The sequence below is a fragment of the Adiantum capillus-veneris genome, chromosome 22, assembly GCF_014529385.1.
Source record: "Adiantum capillus-veneris isolate H3 chromosome 22, ASM1452938v2, whole genome shotgun sequence".
NCBI lineage: Eukaryota > Viridiplantae > Streptophyta > Polypodiopsida > Polypodiales > Pteridaceae > Adiantum > Adiantum capillus-veneris.
Genome location: NC_140952.1, coordinates 36,099,748 through 36,115,550, shown reverse-complemented (window position 1 = coordinate 36,115,550; position 15,803 = coordinate 36,099,748). Strand labels below are relative to the sequence as shown.

Below are 15,803 nucleotides of genomic sequence, written 5' to 3'. Positions count from 1 at the left end.
ATGCAGTCAGAGATGACAGCTCTACATAAAAACAAGACATGGAAGCTAGTTAAATTACCACAGGGCAAAAAGGCTCTACCTTGTAAATGGGTTTACAGGTATAAGATCACCGCTCATGATAGTCAACCAAAGTACAAAGCAAGGCTTGTTGCCAAGGCCTTTAAGCAAGAACAAGGCATTGACTTTGATGAAGTCTTCTCTCCGGTGGTCAAGATGACTACATTGAGATGCTTTCTTGCATTGGTTGCCGTATTAGATTTGGTGTTGCACCAAATGGATGTCAAGACAGCGTTCTTGCATGGTGATTTAGATGTGGAAATTTACATGCAGCAGCCAGAAGGGTTTGTTGAGAAAGGCAAGGAAGATTGGGTATGCCAGTTGTTAAAGAGTCTTTATGGCTTAAAACAATCACCGAGGGCATGGTACCATAAATTCCACAAGTTTATGCTTTCTCAAGGCTACAAACGTAGTGAGTTCGATCACTGTCTATATACAAAGAAGGCTAAGGATGGTAGTTGGCTGATCGTTATTTTGTATGTGGATGACATGTTGATTGCTGGCAAGCACTTGGAAGAAATTTCAGCTTTGAAGTCAAAGATGGCAAAATCGTTTGACATGAAAGACATGGGTGAGGCAAGTCATATACTTGGTATGCGCATTGAAAGAGACAGATCAAAGAAGTTGATTTGGTTATCTCAAACAGAGTATATTGACAAGGTTTTGCAACGTTTCAATATGGAGAAGGGAGAGGCACTGAGTGTTCCATTGCCACCATATGTGAAACTTAGCAAACAAGATTGTCCTGTGTCTGAGGAAGAACAGGCTGAAATGGATAAGATTCCATATGCGTCTGCAGTGGGTAGTTTGATGTATGCAATGATTGCTACTCGCCCAGACATTGCATTTGCAGTGGGAGTAGTAAGTCGATACATGTCAAACCCAGGCAAGAAACATTGGGAGGCAGTGAAAGGAATATTGAGATACCTGAAAGCTACAAAGAGTATGCGTATATGCTATGGGAGTCAGGAGCTAAGTGTAAAGGGTTTTACAGACTCAGATTATGCAGGTGACTTAGACAACCGAAGGTCTACGTCAGGGTATGTCTTTACATTGGCTGGTGGAGCAGTATCATGGCGTTCTAGATTACAAGATTGTGTTACTCAGTCTACTACAGAGGCTGAATATGTTGCAGCATCAGAGGCATGCAAAGAATCAATTTGGCTTAATCGACTAGTAACAGATTTGGGAATCAAAGAAGAGATGCCTGTGTTATATTGTGATAGTCAAAGTGCTATACAATTGTCTCGCAATCCAGTTTATCACTCAAAGACAAAGCATGTGGATGTGAAGTATCATTTCATCAGGGAAATGCTCGAGGATAAGCAACTTCAGCTTGTCAAAGTTCACACCACAGAAAATCCTGTTGATCTACTTACAAAAGGACTTCCCTCAGAGAGCTTTGCGCATTTTCGCAAGCAGATAGGTGTAGGGTAGTACATCACTTCTCTACATCTCTTGTATATTAGCTTGTATAGTAGCTTCTCTCACACTTTAAGTACCACATTGGACTTTAAGTGGGAGGTTGTTGGGGTATAAAGCCCAATGTGGTCGCCCAGGTAAGTGGGCGGGCCGCCAGGTATGTACACATATTCTTTTGTAAAAACCTAATAAGAACTCACTATGCTCTACACATTACAGTAGAGCGAGTTCACCATATCGTCGTGCTCTTCTTCTCGCACTCTCTCTCACGTCGCACTTCCGCTCGTACTCCTTCAAAAATGACACTTGTTCGGATTGAGCTTCAAACGTGCCTCTCTGCACCTGAGGAAGACTGCAGAGAGCTGAGCAAGATGCTCCTTTAGATTTTCGACTGGGGTCGAATATTGAGCACCCGAGAAGGTGGAAAAGTCGTCCATGAATATGCGAAGGTGATCAGTAAGCAGAGGACAAAAGATGAGATATACTGTGCGATTGAAAGAAGGCGGTGCATTTTTAAGCCCAAAAGACATTCTAGTGTAGATGAAAATACCCCAGGGAGTCACAAAAGCTGTTTTGATTTGGTCGTCAGGATGTATTCCTAACTGATTGTAGCCGCTGAACCCGTCCATAAAACTATACAGTACATGGCCAGCGACATCTTCGAGGACTCTCTCAGTAAAAGGGGTCGGAAATCCATCCGGGATTGTGACCTTATTCAGAGCCCATAGGGGACAACCATTCTGAGTGCTCTACTGGTACAATAATACCTGCTTCTTGCATTTTTTCCAACTCAATTTTGACTGCTTCTGCATACTTGGGATTCAATTTGTAAGCCCGTCCTCTGACCGGTTTAGCCCCCTCAACGAGAGGAATTGTGTGGACTCCTAGCTCTGCTGGGATTCCTTCCAAATCGTGGAAAGACAAGGCAAACACATCCTTGAAAGAGCGCACGAAAGAGATTACCAGGTCGAGTAGAGCGGGGTGATCCCATAACCAAGCGGCTAACAAGATGGGCTGATGGTTGTCAGGGCCGCCTAGGTTTACCTCTCTGATTGGGTCAGGCGGTGCAGTGGGCGAGGCTGCGTCAGGGAGAGAAGACCGTGCCGCCTCTGTGAGCTTCTGGACATTATGAGCTGGCGTCTGATCAATGTTGAAATCAGCATACTCTTCCTACAACCATCCTGATGGAAGCTCTGCGAATGGTAAATCCTCAGATACCTCAAAGTGCTCCGGCATGGGTGGAGAGTCAGATGGAGTGGAGGCTAAGGAAGGAGCTGGGGTGTTGGCCAACTCTTGCAAGGGAGACTTTTTCCCCCTTCTATGGTGGGTTATAGGCTCACCCAGGCCGACGGTTTCCATTAAGGGACCCTCTGAAGGATGGTCACCAGAGACCGGTCCACTTGGTTCTTGCGCACTTGGCTGACTGGGATTACTGGCTTCAGGTGTAGGATCAGGGGGAGAGGGTGAATCTGTTGGCAAAGGTTGAAAAGAGACTACATAGCATGGCATCGAAGAGGTAGCTTCTAACCACTGCAGTAAGTCTTCATCGGACCCATCAGGAGGGACCGGCTGCTCCAAGTCAGGGTTGTACTCTACTGACAAAGAGCTATGCTGAACGATCGGATCCATACCTCCTTCGAGACTAATTTGTTGCATTGGAGAGCCAGGAGTATGTATCCACATGGCGTCGTTTCCCCAATTGTGAAGTGCTTTCGTATGTCGCAACCATGGCCTACCAATCAGCAAGGGATAACCTCCCTCTACCTGGGGAAGATTAACTACCACAAAATCCAAGTTAAAAGTGAAATCTTGTACCTTCAGAGGCACCTTGTCGACTATGCCCACTGGGTAGACTGTTCTCTGATCGGCCAATGTAACAGTGAAAGGAGCAAGTCGAGTAGGCTGTAGACCTAATGCCATCATAGTGAATTCGGGCATCAAATTGATTCCAGATCCACCATCAACGATGACGCCGGATAGCTGGTGCCCAAGAATAGATACAGTGAGACGAGGACTTTTATAATCGGTTAGGGGAGCAGTTGGATAGGAAATCAAATACGACTCTGAGGGCTGTACAGGGAGGTGCCCGCCACTAGGCCCAGCCCTCGGGTACAGTGATTGAATGATTGACAGGGTGTCACTTCTGAGTGTTGCATCGAGCCTTAGCATGTCATATAGTGACAACTGCTGAAAAGTATTTTTCAAGATGGCTTCTGCTGTGGGCTTGGCGCCTTCGAACTGGGCTCCCTTTGGGACCTTAATCTGTTCCAAGTCAACCACTGCTTCCAAGAAGACTCCATCAATGTCAGATAACAGGGAAGTTGGTTTGCTCTGAGCAATTTTGAAGGACTCGTCCTTTGGGTCAGGTAGACCAGATTGAGGAAGTGGGGATTGGCGAGGTGGACCTCTGGGCAGACTGAGACCAAGAGCTGCTCTTTGTGCCCGAGTAAGGACACCAGCAGGCTCCTCCACTTGCAGTGGCTTAACCACATGAGTAGCAGGTGATGGTTGAGGCACGGTGTTCACAGTAATCAAGTTTATCTTCGGGAAGGTGAATTCTTGCTGGTTTTGAGTCGAGCCTGAAGACGTGGATGCCCTTTGCGTGGGACAATCCTTACTATAGTGATCCTTCGAATCAGGGCAATGACGACAAGGAGGGGACCCCTCAGGTAAAAGGCACTTGCTCTGATAATGCCCATATTCTCCGCATCTGTAGCAGAGTATGGGCCGATTGGAAGGACGAAACGGGGGACGAGGTGGTTGCTGCATGGAGTTGGAGGCTGAAGTGTAGAAGCTCTGAGGGGTTGAGGTGGCATTAGCATTATAAAAACTTTGAGTCGGGAAAGTACTTGACATACCGTGGACAGCAGGGGTATTGAGCAAAGGTGGCATGTAGTTGGGATGGCCGTAGTGGGAAACCATGTTGGATGCTGGTGCTAACCCCTGTTGGAGAGTAGGACCAAGACTTTGCTGTATTTTGTGCAATCCCTTTATATAGTAGCAATCCTTATCTTCATGACCCGATTTTTCGCAGAAGTGGCAATAAGAGCGAAGGGGACAGTCCTGTGGAGGGTGTCTTGGAGAGCGGCATGAACTACACCATACCATAGCCTGAGTCTCCTGCTGAGATCTGAGCTTTTCTAACTCTCTTTTAAGCTGATCATAAGCCTCTTGATGTGGAGGCTTCTCCTGTCTGAGAGAGAAGGATCTCTCTTCTTGAAGGATCTCTCTTCTTGAAGGGCCCGCTGTAACTTTAGGGCTTCCAGTTCCCTTCGTAAAGAAGTCAAGGGGTCTGATGGACTGTCCACGAGTACAGGGGCAGTATCTAACTGAGGAGAGTCAGTGAACTGCATTCTTGCTCCCTCTATTCTAGTAGCAACAGCCACAAAGTCCTCCAGACTGGCTTCAGGACGGAGACTTTCTCTGAGCTTTTGTTGAGAAGTCTTAGGCAGAGCCTTCTCTACCCACTTCTTCACCATGAATTTTCCTGGTTGCTGAGGTAGCTTGGCGACCAGGGACTTTGTTCTGGTCATGAACTCTGCAAATGTCTCCTTGGGCTGGAGCAATAGGTTGGCCAACTCATCTAGAATCTTCTCTTGATAATCCCCTGGTCGGAAAGCTTCACAGAACTGTTGTCTTAACATGGTCCAAGTAGTAAAGTGGTTTTCAGCAAACTGACTGTACCATTTATCTGCAAGACCATCCAAGGTGGACGGGAAGAGCACCAGGTATGCGTCTTCTCTGTTGAGGCCACGACCTCTGCAAAGAGAGACAAACCTCCGAGCATGGTCGCCTGCATCCTCTGTGGAGAGACCCTTAAAGGTAGGGAACTTGATGTTCACCTTTGCCAGAACACTTGTGAGCTCCTCCATGGCCTCTTGCTCCTGAGTCTGTTACTCACTAGCTTGCTGTAACAAAATGGGGGAGAGCCTTACCGGAGAAGGTGACCTGGAGGATGTAGAACCGGTCGAAGGAATGGAGGTAGCTGTATGAGTAGGTATGGGTGATGGGGTTAATATGCTTCTACTGGGCACCAAGGGTTGACGCCGTCTGTGGTAGTACTTCAGAGGACTCAATAGTGCACTTTGACGCTCCAATGACCTCCTTGTATGTGTCATGCAGTAACCGCCAACCCCACCAAGCTTTGGGCAAGAAGACCTTCACTTGGCTGAACATTGGTCTAGACTCTACTAGACCAGGGCGAGTGACTAGACCACCTGGCTGGACCAGGATGAGGAAGGACTAGACCAGGGACGAGGAAGACTAGACCAGGACGAGGACTGGGTGGACCAGGGCGAGAGAGGACCAGACCAGTAAGGCGAGAGACTAGACCAGCTAGATTAAGCTGTCAAGGGTGAAACTCGACCAGACCAACAGGCTGCACAGGCGAAGCGAAGAAAACCAGCTACTCAACAGAGTGATTTTTGTTGAGATCCCATCGTGGTCGCCAAAATGAGAGCACCTGTAGCGCGGATAATGTGTCGTGCTCTCTACAGTGTGGGTGCCCCTCAGTGCAATGTGCGTGACAATCTCACTCAACCAATGGAAACTCACTCAAACAGAATGAAACACAGAAACAATGGATAACAACAGAACAACAGAGACACAACAGTGGACCAGAACATGTGGACTCGACTATCTCAAAGAACCATGTACAGACTCTGGCGTGGCAGCACACTCAGCTCCAGCCCAGGACTCACAGGTACAAATGGGGGTGTCGAGGCTCAGATGTGCAAGGTGAGTGCGGAGGTGCTCTGTGTAAGACCCGCTACCAAGACGACTACGTACAAGATAATGATAATGACCCAATGGCCACTACTCATAGATACAATCATAAAGAGCCACCAACGGCTCATAAATGTCAGCCAGCTAAGTGTGACCTGGCCACATGTCCACTAGGCCACCATCCGTATCCCTGCCACGTGTCACTGCCCAGAGTGAACAGACCAGACCAACTATACTAACTGTAACTGTGTCCTGTGAAAGTGACACTGTAGCGTGCTACAGAGACCACCATGTACAAGCTAGCTCCTATCTGCTCTAGCTCGGTGTGCAACCAGCCACCCACTGGAACAAAGTGACTCGCCTCGGCTGTCTAGAGTCCCACAACCTCTCCCAAAAAGCTACCAAGAACTCAGCTGTGAGACCCTCCTCCTGCCAATGAGATGCTGCAGCAGGACGAACCTCTCTCTGCGCTACTAGTATGTGACGTCCCAGTCAAATAGTGTAATGAAAGAAAGGGACACCTGGATGGTCTGCTGAGGAGAAAGGGTCCCTCCAAAGCCTCTCTCTAGGATCCCACTGTACTCGCGCCAGTGGACAGCTCTCCCAAGCCCACAGTCTCCAGTGGCCATTCTCAAGAGCTGTTGGGTCGGGATCTATGACGCAAGTCCTCCCACAGATGCCCACCACTCGGATCCTGTGAAAACAGCACTCGGCCACCTGTGGGGCCTCTACAGCAACTCGGTGTAAGCGTCCCTCACCTTGTAGCTCGAAAAACACGGAGTGTATAGTCTCTGAGCAAGCCCAAAGTGAGATGAGAACCTCTAGTCGCGTGAAGGCCCCCATCCATCTGGGCGCTACTGACTCGAGAGGTGTGAGCCACTCAGCTGGTATTGCCACTCGGTATTTTTTTATTCAATTAAACTTTGGAGAAAACCTGTAAATTCGTACGAGTTGCCCCACTTTTATTGGGCTGAAAATGGCCTACTATAGCCCAATTTCGGTAGCATAACCACGGTAGGAGGTTTCATAGACAAAATCCCCATACCCTAGGTGACTTTCAGCGCGCATTAGAGCATTTTGACAAACGTGGCAAGAAAACTCCAATTTTGCCCTCTAAAATGCACCGGATCACCTGTTTTACAATTCCCTAGCTTCACCGAAGCTCCTGGGACTAAAAAAGGTTAAAACCCTAAACTTGCAAAAAAAATACAGCAAGCTGTTATTCCCTGTTTTGGGCTCCGTTTTGCATGCCCGTCGCATCTTTAGCAAGTCCTCGAATTCCCGCACTTGTAGGGCTACTTGCGGTTTGATTTGGATGAGATTTCTCGCGAGAAATCTCTCCAAATCAACATGTGCCTCCGGGAGATTAGCAGTTAGCTAATCTCTCTTCCTCTCCCACTCCCAATGGCTTGACCATGGACCATAGCTGCTTATTCATTAAATACCCCTTTGCTTTTATCTATGAAGTTTGGAATCCTTGGCCATCAAAAATAGTAAGGTTATCCTTGCTCGTAGTGCACCCCAAGTGTAGTGAGGAAAAGGTCTTACCCCTTGGTGCAGGGCAGTGTCTAATTCTCTTGTGAATTTACAAGGGTTTTGTGAAGTCACTTTCCACTTTACGGAGCACCTCTTCACAAGTTACAAAGACTGAAGTTTGAGGATGGATGGGTTTCTTGATTTTAGGGCTTACAAACTTTGGAGGGTACTTTGAATTCAGGAAGCACACACAAAGAAAAATTGATGGGGATATACAAGTTGCTGAAAGATGTGAGCTCAAAAAAGAAGTGATAGAGCTCCTCGTGTGAACGTTGTATTGTGTGTTGGTCAATAGTCAAAACACTTGTAGAAACACCTCCTTTTAAAGCCCAAAATTTTGCTTAACCGTGGGACAGATTGCTTGTTGAGAACCCCTTACGCTTTTGCTTCTGTGCATAGGAATGCCCTCTTCTGCTAGCTGAATGAGACTGCATTTGGTCCTGTGCAAGAGGCTCTTGCCTCGGCAATCGCACATAAACCCACACAATTGTACATACAGATGAGTACCTTGAGCCGGGCATCACGATTCTATATTTATAAGGGGAGAGAGGTGCACGAGAGGGGAATCATCGTGCTGCATAGAACATAGGAGAAGGCAAGCTTTCCATTAAACCTGTAAACGTTGGTGCAGCCAAACACTGTTGACCCAAGGATATGCAAGAAGCAGGTACATAAAGCTTAGGAGGTGGCTGGCACGGTGTTCGAGACCATGCTAGATGCAAGGTATATTGGGTCCAATTAGGAAGTGTATGTCAAAGACGGCAATCAACAATTTTATGGATTTTCAAGACTCTCTAATAAAGGGAACTTATAAGTGCTACCATCGGTGGAGATCTCGAGCAGCATTGTTTAAAGTGCAGGTCATGTTCAACTGTGGCCAGTCCATGGGCTCCTCGACGTCTTGAGAATTGATCCTTATTATGATGCTTCATGTGTGGCGGAGCTGGATATAGACGACCGGTCAAGCAAATGCTATATCTCTCCGGGCTCTTGCTCAATCTAAAAGGTAAAGAGGAGTTATTACACGGGAACACGGAGTTATGGCGGAGTCTTGATTGGGATGGGAGTGTCGGCGATCAACTGCAGTCTCGGATGTGTGAAACGAAGCTAAACAAGGAATTCTATTATAAGGCAAAGCTGGAGTTAATTTTTCTATAATAAAAAAAAAGGAGTTGGACTGCAGTGAAAACGAGACGGCGCTGATTTCATAGCGGTGGAGCGCCATCTGTGTGGGGGTCTGAGAGCATGGAGAAACAGGTGGGAGACAGACGAAGTGGCGGTCACATTTTAGCATGGAGATGGCGTTAACTGCATGGAGTCGTCGCCAGTTTGCATGGCATAAGGGCGGCACTGTAAATGGACAGGGGGAAGGAGTGGCCAAGGAGAGGAGGCTGCAGGGGGCCGAGGGTGGCACCACAGAGGAAGGCCAGTGCATGGGCCGCATGCGGGGTGGCCAATAGCACTGTTTTGAGGGGCCGCAACCTCCAGGGGCCAAGGACTACAAGGGGATCTACAGGTTGATGGTTTGCAGTAGAGTTGGAAGGGCCAGGGGTTAGTGTGCAGGGTTACGAACTGCATGGGAAGCCCGGCCAGTGCAGGAGAGGTTGGAGAGCGCTGTATGCAGAGGAGGGAATCGCCATATCATTCTAAGGGTGCTAGGTGCAGGCCGAGATCAAGAGCGGCAGATTGGAAGCCGAGGCTCGATCAGAGTCCTGTGCGAGTTTGGTAACGCAGGGTTGCTCACAAAAGAAACAAAAGGATGCTTAGAAGCACTACCAGGTGGTGAAATTGAAGGTGACACGAGCAAGAGAAAAGGCCCGCCATAAGGGGCATTGTCTACAAGGCAGAGGGAGATTGAAGGGAGCCACAAGCTGCTGCACACGGAGAGAGAGCCGTAAGAAGGGGATGAGAGTCAGAGGAGGAGCACCATTTGAAGGGCTGGCTGTGTGCAGGGCTGAGAAAAATATGTTGGGTGCCGTGTCAAGATTATCACACTTGGGGAAATTGGTGTACAAAGGCGAAACTAGGGAAGCAATAGAGAGAAGGGCCCGAGAGCTATAGTCGAGAGAAGACAAACACTGAACTGATCAAGAGCTTATGCAGAGCGACCAAAGCAAAACAAAAAAAAAAGTTACGTGAGCACCAAGGGAGGTATATCTTGCAAGACCTGCAAGGAAGGAGAGACGATTATTTTTGCAGAATATTTTCCAATTTCCATCCTCCAAACATTACCAATTTAGTCTGAGTATTCAAATATCTTCATAATCTAAATGTTTGCTTTAATTATTCTCCACCTTTCTCTCTTGTTTTTGTGTCTAGTGGAGTATGCTATACACATGTGCTTTCGGCATATATCAGATGTATGAGTGTATAATGAGGGGAAGTTTTGTATGCCAAGAGGGTATCAATATGTGAGGAAACTTATGCCTATCGGAGACCTTGCAAGTATTTGATTGACTTTCTATGGTATTTGGTGCTTTGAAGGGTCATAGTCGAGAACCATGGTCGTATGTTTGGCAGCCGATTATAGCCGATTATGTGCAGCTAGGGTTGGTTGGGTATGGGCTTGGACATTGATTGTTTGTAGATCGGGAGTCTAGGTGTGTGTTTACTAGGGGATAGGGGTGCTGTGAAATCACTGGGCTATAGAGAGGCATTCAGATTGTGTGCTGGTGGTTTTCTCATTTCTCCCTTTCCATCTTGTGGTGCCCCCACGGAGGATCCACTGATTGCTTCCTAACCAAGTGTTCATGGGTCAAGATGAAGCAGAAATTTGGTTCGGTGTTCAAAGGAGATGAAGATGCAGACGACACGATAGCCGATTTTGAGCTATTTATGCTGATAGTAGTGCGGATGCTAGGTGATGAAGGGAAGCTCCAAACTCTACCTTTGGTGTTGCGAGGTAAAGCAAAAGCTTGGTTCGATGGATTAGAAGATGCACACAAGCAGAATTGGATCGCATTTCGAGAGAAATTCCTACAAAGGTATCGAAAGGTGGTGTCGGCTTCGGAAGCAGATGCAAAGATTAAAGGTTTGCAGCAGGACGGAAGTGCAAATTTCGATGCTTTTGTTGATAAATTTGAAGCTTATTGGGGGGATTTTGCGACGGCTACCCAAGCAACCAATGTGGGGTATTTTAAGCTGGAAAAGTTTTTGTCTTGCTTGCATCCCTATGTTCGTGAGAGAGTGGACTATGAAGATCCAAGGACTTATGACGAAGCTATCAAAGTCGCCAGAGCAAAGAGTCGAAAGATGAAGAAGAAGATGGAGGCAAGATTGCTACAGTCGACAATCACGGTAGCCAGTGGACCTAGGCCCAAACACATTGATGAGCATCAAGAGGTAAAAGCTCCTTTTTTTATTGATATGAATGTGATCAAAGCACGTGAAGCTGATGCCAGGCTAGAAGAGGTAGAACAAGTGCCAACCAGGTTTCAAAGGATACAGAGGGGTATATTCAGAGTGCCACCCAATTTGCTTGCTCAAGAGGACGAGGTGATAAAAGGCCTTGAAGAAGAAGTGTCAGTTCCAGAACCAGCAACAACGAGGAAGGAATCAGCAAGTTCAGAAGAGGGGTCCAAAGTTCTCAAAGCTCCAGCAATGCTCTGGACACAGATAGCATGTGGGAGACGGAGTCCATCTCTTCTAGGTATGAAACTTATGATGTTTTTCATGTAGATGGAGTGGAGAAAGATGTATACAAGCTACCTGTCAGTCCACTAAAGGTCGAAGAGAAGTATAGTGTTGCGCCTTGTGTGAATCTGCCAGTCGAGCAGCCCTATCAAATGTTTCGTGATGGTAAGTCCCTATTGGAGGAAGAGGTATGGTTTGATTGTACATCCGATTTGATTGAAGAGCAATTTTTTGAGGATGACTTGCAGAAGCTAGAAGCAGAAGCAAAGGTATGTCGAAGTGATTTATCTATGCAAGGGGTAGGGGCAACCTTGCCTTGATGGGCATATAGAGGTGCATAGTATAGTTTCAGATTTTGTGTGTAGCCGTGGAGAGCTAGCTCCGGCAGATGACTCTATGGAAATAGATACAGGTGCAGCCTATAAGCGAGAGGCTTCATGCAAAGAGGAAGGTGATACCAACCTTGCAGGTGATGAGTTGTTCCAAGAACAGGTTGAAGCTATAACAGGTCATAATCTTGAGTATGAAAAGGTGGCCTTGGAGCCATTTACAGAGGGTTTGGATAAAGGGAACAGGTTTGCTTGGCTATGCGGCAAGTGGAGGAAAATGGCAGGATAGCTGCTTATGATTCAGGTTTCTCAAGTGATGGCAAGTAGGCTTATAGCAGACACGAAGACTTATGGATGCAGGGTGACAAAGCTCCATGCTATGAAGGGATGTTAGGGTGGCCTGTCTATTGGCCTACAAGTGCAAAGGAAGGCTTGGATGTACATGCTTTACAGGTGGATGGCAATGAGCAATGCTTTACGTTTGATCCAGGTGGACTATACATCATGCTTGGGGAAGCTTCGAGCTTTCCATTTGACCCTGGAGGGTGATGCAGTAGCAGACGACTTTCTCTCTATCTCTATCCTATCTATATAGCCACTATATTATCATTTTTCTTATACAGTCTATGTAGCTATTTTATGTCATTCTCTCTATACAGACTTATTTTACCTAAATAATGCTATGGTTGAGCATGAATGCTCAACAAGGGGGTGGGCAATGATGGTGCAACCAAACACTGTCGACCCAGGGATATGCAAGAAGCAGGTACATAAAGCTTAGAAGGTGGTTGGCACGGTGTTCGAGGCCATGCTAGATGCAAGGTATATTGGGTCCAATTAGGAAGTGTATGTCAAAGACGGCAATCAACAAGTTTATGGATTTTCAAGATTCTCTAATAAAGGGAACTTAAAAGTGCTACCATCGGTGGAGATCTCGAGCAGCATTGTTTAAAGTGCAGGTTATGTTCAACTGTTGTCGGTTGCGGCCATGGGCTCCTCGACGTCTTGAGAAATGAGCCTTATTATGATGCTTCATGTGTGGCGGAGCTGGATATAGACGACCGGTCAAGCAAATGCTATATCTCTCCGGGCTCTTGCTCAATCTAAAAGGTAGAGAGGAGTTATTACACCGAAACACGGAGTTATGGCGGAGGCTTGATTGGGATGGGAGTGTCGGCAATCAACTACAGTCTCGGATGCGTGAAACGAAGCTAAACAAGGAATTCTATTATAAGGCAAAGCTGGAGTTAATTTTTCTATTATAAAAAAAAAAAGAGTTGGACTGCAGTGAAAACGAGACGGCGCTGATTGCACAGGGGTGGAGCGCCATCTGTTTGGGGGTCCGAGAGCATGGGGAGACAGGTGGGAGACAAACGAAGTGGCGGGCACATTTTAGCATGGAGATGGCGTTAACTGCATGGAGGAGTCGCTAGTTTGCATGGCATAAGGGCGGCACTGTAAATGGACAGGGGGGAGGAGTGGCCAAGGAGAGGAGGCTGCAGGGGGCCGAGGGTGGCAACACAGAGGAAGGCCAGTGCATGGGCCGCATGCGGGGTGGCCAATAGCACTGTTTTGAGGGGCCGCAACCTCCAAGGGCCGAGGACTACAAGGGGATCTATAGGTTGATGGTTTGCAGTAGAGTTGGAAGGGCCTGGGGCTAGTGTACAGGGTTACGAACTGCATGGGAAGCCCGGCCAGTGCAGGAGAGGTTGGGGAGCGTTGTTGCAGAGGAGGGAATCGCCATATCATTCTAAGGGTGCTAGGTGCAGGCCGAGATCAAGAGCGGCAGATTGGAAGCCGGGGCTCGATCAAAGTCCTGTGCGAGTTTGGTACCACTGGGTTGCTCACAAAAAAAAAGGGATGCTTAGAAGCACTACCAGGTGGTGAAATTGAAGGTGACACGAGCAAGAGAAAAGGCCCGCCATAAGGGGCATTGTCTACAAGGCAGAGGGAGATTGAAGGGAGCCACAAGCTGCTGCACACGGAGAGAGAGCCGTAAGAACGGGATGAGAGTCAGAGGAGGAGCACCGTTGTAGGGCGCCGTGTCAAGATTATCACACTTGGGGAAATTGGTGTACAAAGGTGAAACGAGGGAAGCAATAGAGAGAAGGGCCCGAGAGCTATAGTTGAGAGAAGACAAAACACTGAACTGATCAAGAGCTTATGCAAAGCCATCAAAGCAAAACAAAAAAAAAAGTTACGTGAGCACCAAGGGAGGTAACCCTTGCAAGACCTGCAAGGAAGGAGAGACAGTTCTTTTTGCAGAATATTTTCCATTTTCCATCCCCCAAATGTGACCAGTGTAGTCGGACTATTCAATATCTTCATAATCTAAATGTCTGCTTTAATTATTCTCCACCTTTCTTTCTTGTTTTTGTGTCGAGTGGAGTATGCTATACACATGTGCTTTCAGCATATATCAGATGTATGAGTGTATAATGAGGGGAAGTTTTGTATGCCAAGAGGGTACCAATATGTGAGGATGCCTGTCGGAGACCTTGCAAGTATTTGATAGACTTTCTATGGTATTTGGTGCTTTGAAGGGTCATAGTCGAGAACCATGGTCGTATGTTTGGCAGCCGATTATGTGCAGCTAGGGTTGGCTGGGTACGGGGTTGGACATTGATTGTTTGTAGATTGGGAGTCTAGGTGTGTGTTTACTAGGGGATAGGGGTGCTGTGAAATCACTGGGCTGTAGAGAGGCATTCAGATTGTGTGCTGGTGGTTTTCTCATTTCCCCCTTTCCAACGTGCACCCACTACTCACACACACATTGTAGACTTCACAATGAAGAAAATCAGCCTTCTCTCTCAATTTTGGGCGCCCCCAGCTGATGTGGCTTGTAGGTGAGCTATGGAGCCACCATGTGTCCAATTTGCTTTGTTGAGTTAATTTCCTAGTACCCACCAATTTATAAAGTGTTGTGTGGGGCCTAAATGACTTTGAGCTAAGCCTAGCCACCATTTTATTGCTCAGATTTTAGTGCCGATTGGCCCGACCAATTCATGGCGACCTGGCCTTCACTGTTGCAGGTGAAACTCTCTGCCATCGGCTGTTTCACACTAGCCGTCATGCAATGTCCGGCCATTTGTTACTTCAAAAAGAGGGTCCCAAAAATTAAATAAAAATCAAGGGAAAGAAGCCAACAACTAAGGCTAGTGGTTGTCACAGCCTCGTGACAGCCCGCATCTTCCGGCGCGTTTTCCGGGTGGGCTCCGTACGGCGTACGGTAGCAGGGCGTTTGCTTTGCTTGGGGCTAGGGCCCCTCGGCCAAAGTCTTCAAGTTTGGTTAGGGTAAGGTTATTAACCCTAACCCCTTTTGGGCCTCTTGGCCATAATATGCAAGTTAGAGGCCATGCCACATCAGCATGGTTCCACGATTTGTGGGTGTGTGCGTTCAACAGTGCCATGTCAGCATGGTTCCCCAATTTGCGGGCCTGTGCATACTGTGAGCCACATGGGCACTTTCTTTTTTTTTTTTGGGTTCCTTTGCCAGGTATCCTATGTTGGGTCTTTCAATGCCCTAACCCCCTAGTGCCACATCATCAACTTGTGGCACTCAGCATCTATGGAGCCTGACTGATCTGAGGTCAAGCACTCAAAACTACTGACTATGATTAGTTCGAATTGAGAGTTTTATTAATTGAGTGGGTGTGCATGTGTCTCAACAAAAGAAATGGGTGTTGGGGCAATTAGGGCATAGTTACCCGGAACGAGGAACGGGGAACGACAATGGGCAAGAAAGGCCATTCCCTGTTATGGATACTCACGTTTAAAACAGAGGAAGTCGGATGCTGAAGAGGCATGCTGAGCATGTGGGCGGGGTTGGTTCTCCCCGTTACTAAATGGCACCCCCCTTTTTGACAAGAGATCAATGGCTTGAGATCATCTGCAATTCCCAGTTGTCCGTTTCCCAAGGGGGGGAAATTGGACTTGAAACTCACCACCTCACCATTGAGAGGCATTCACACACCACAGTTCATTTTGTAGTTCACAAATGCTACATAGTTCACACATGGTGTGTTCACATGTACTTCACATCTAGTTCACATTATTCATCGGCTGGCAGAGATTACGCTTGGTTTGGGGGAATCATTGTGA

General features: G+C 47.3%; 1 protein-coding gene and 1 pseudogene across 5 annotated transcripts in view; both read left to right on the top strand.

Annotated features, from left to right (window-relative positions):
* Nucleotides 1–15,803, top strand: part of LOC147429159 (AP-1 complex subunit gamma-2-like) — a 244,286-nt gene that overhangs the window by 142,891 nt on the left and 85,592 nt on the right. The gene's annotated exons all lie outside the window — the stretch shown is intronic.
* On the top strand, nucleotides 10,510–13,092 carry LOC147429161 (uncharacterized; annotated as a pseudogene).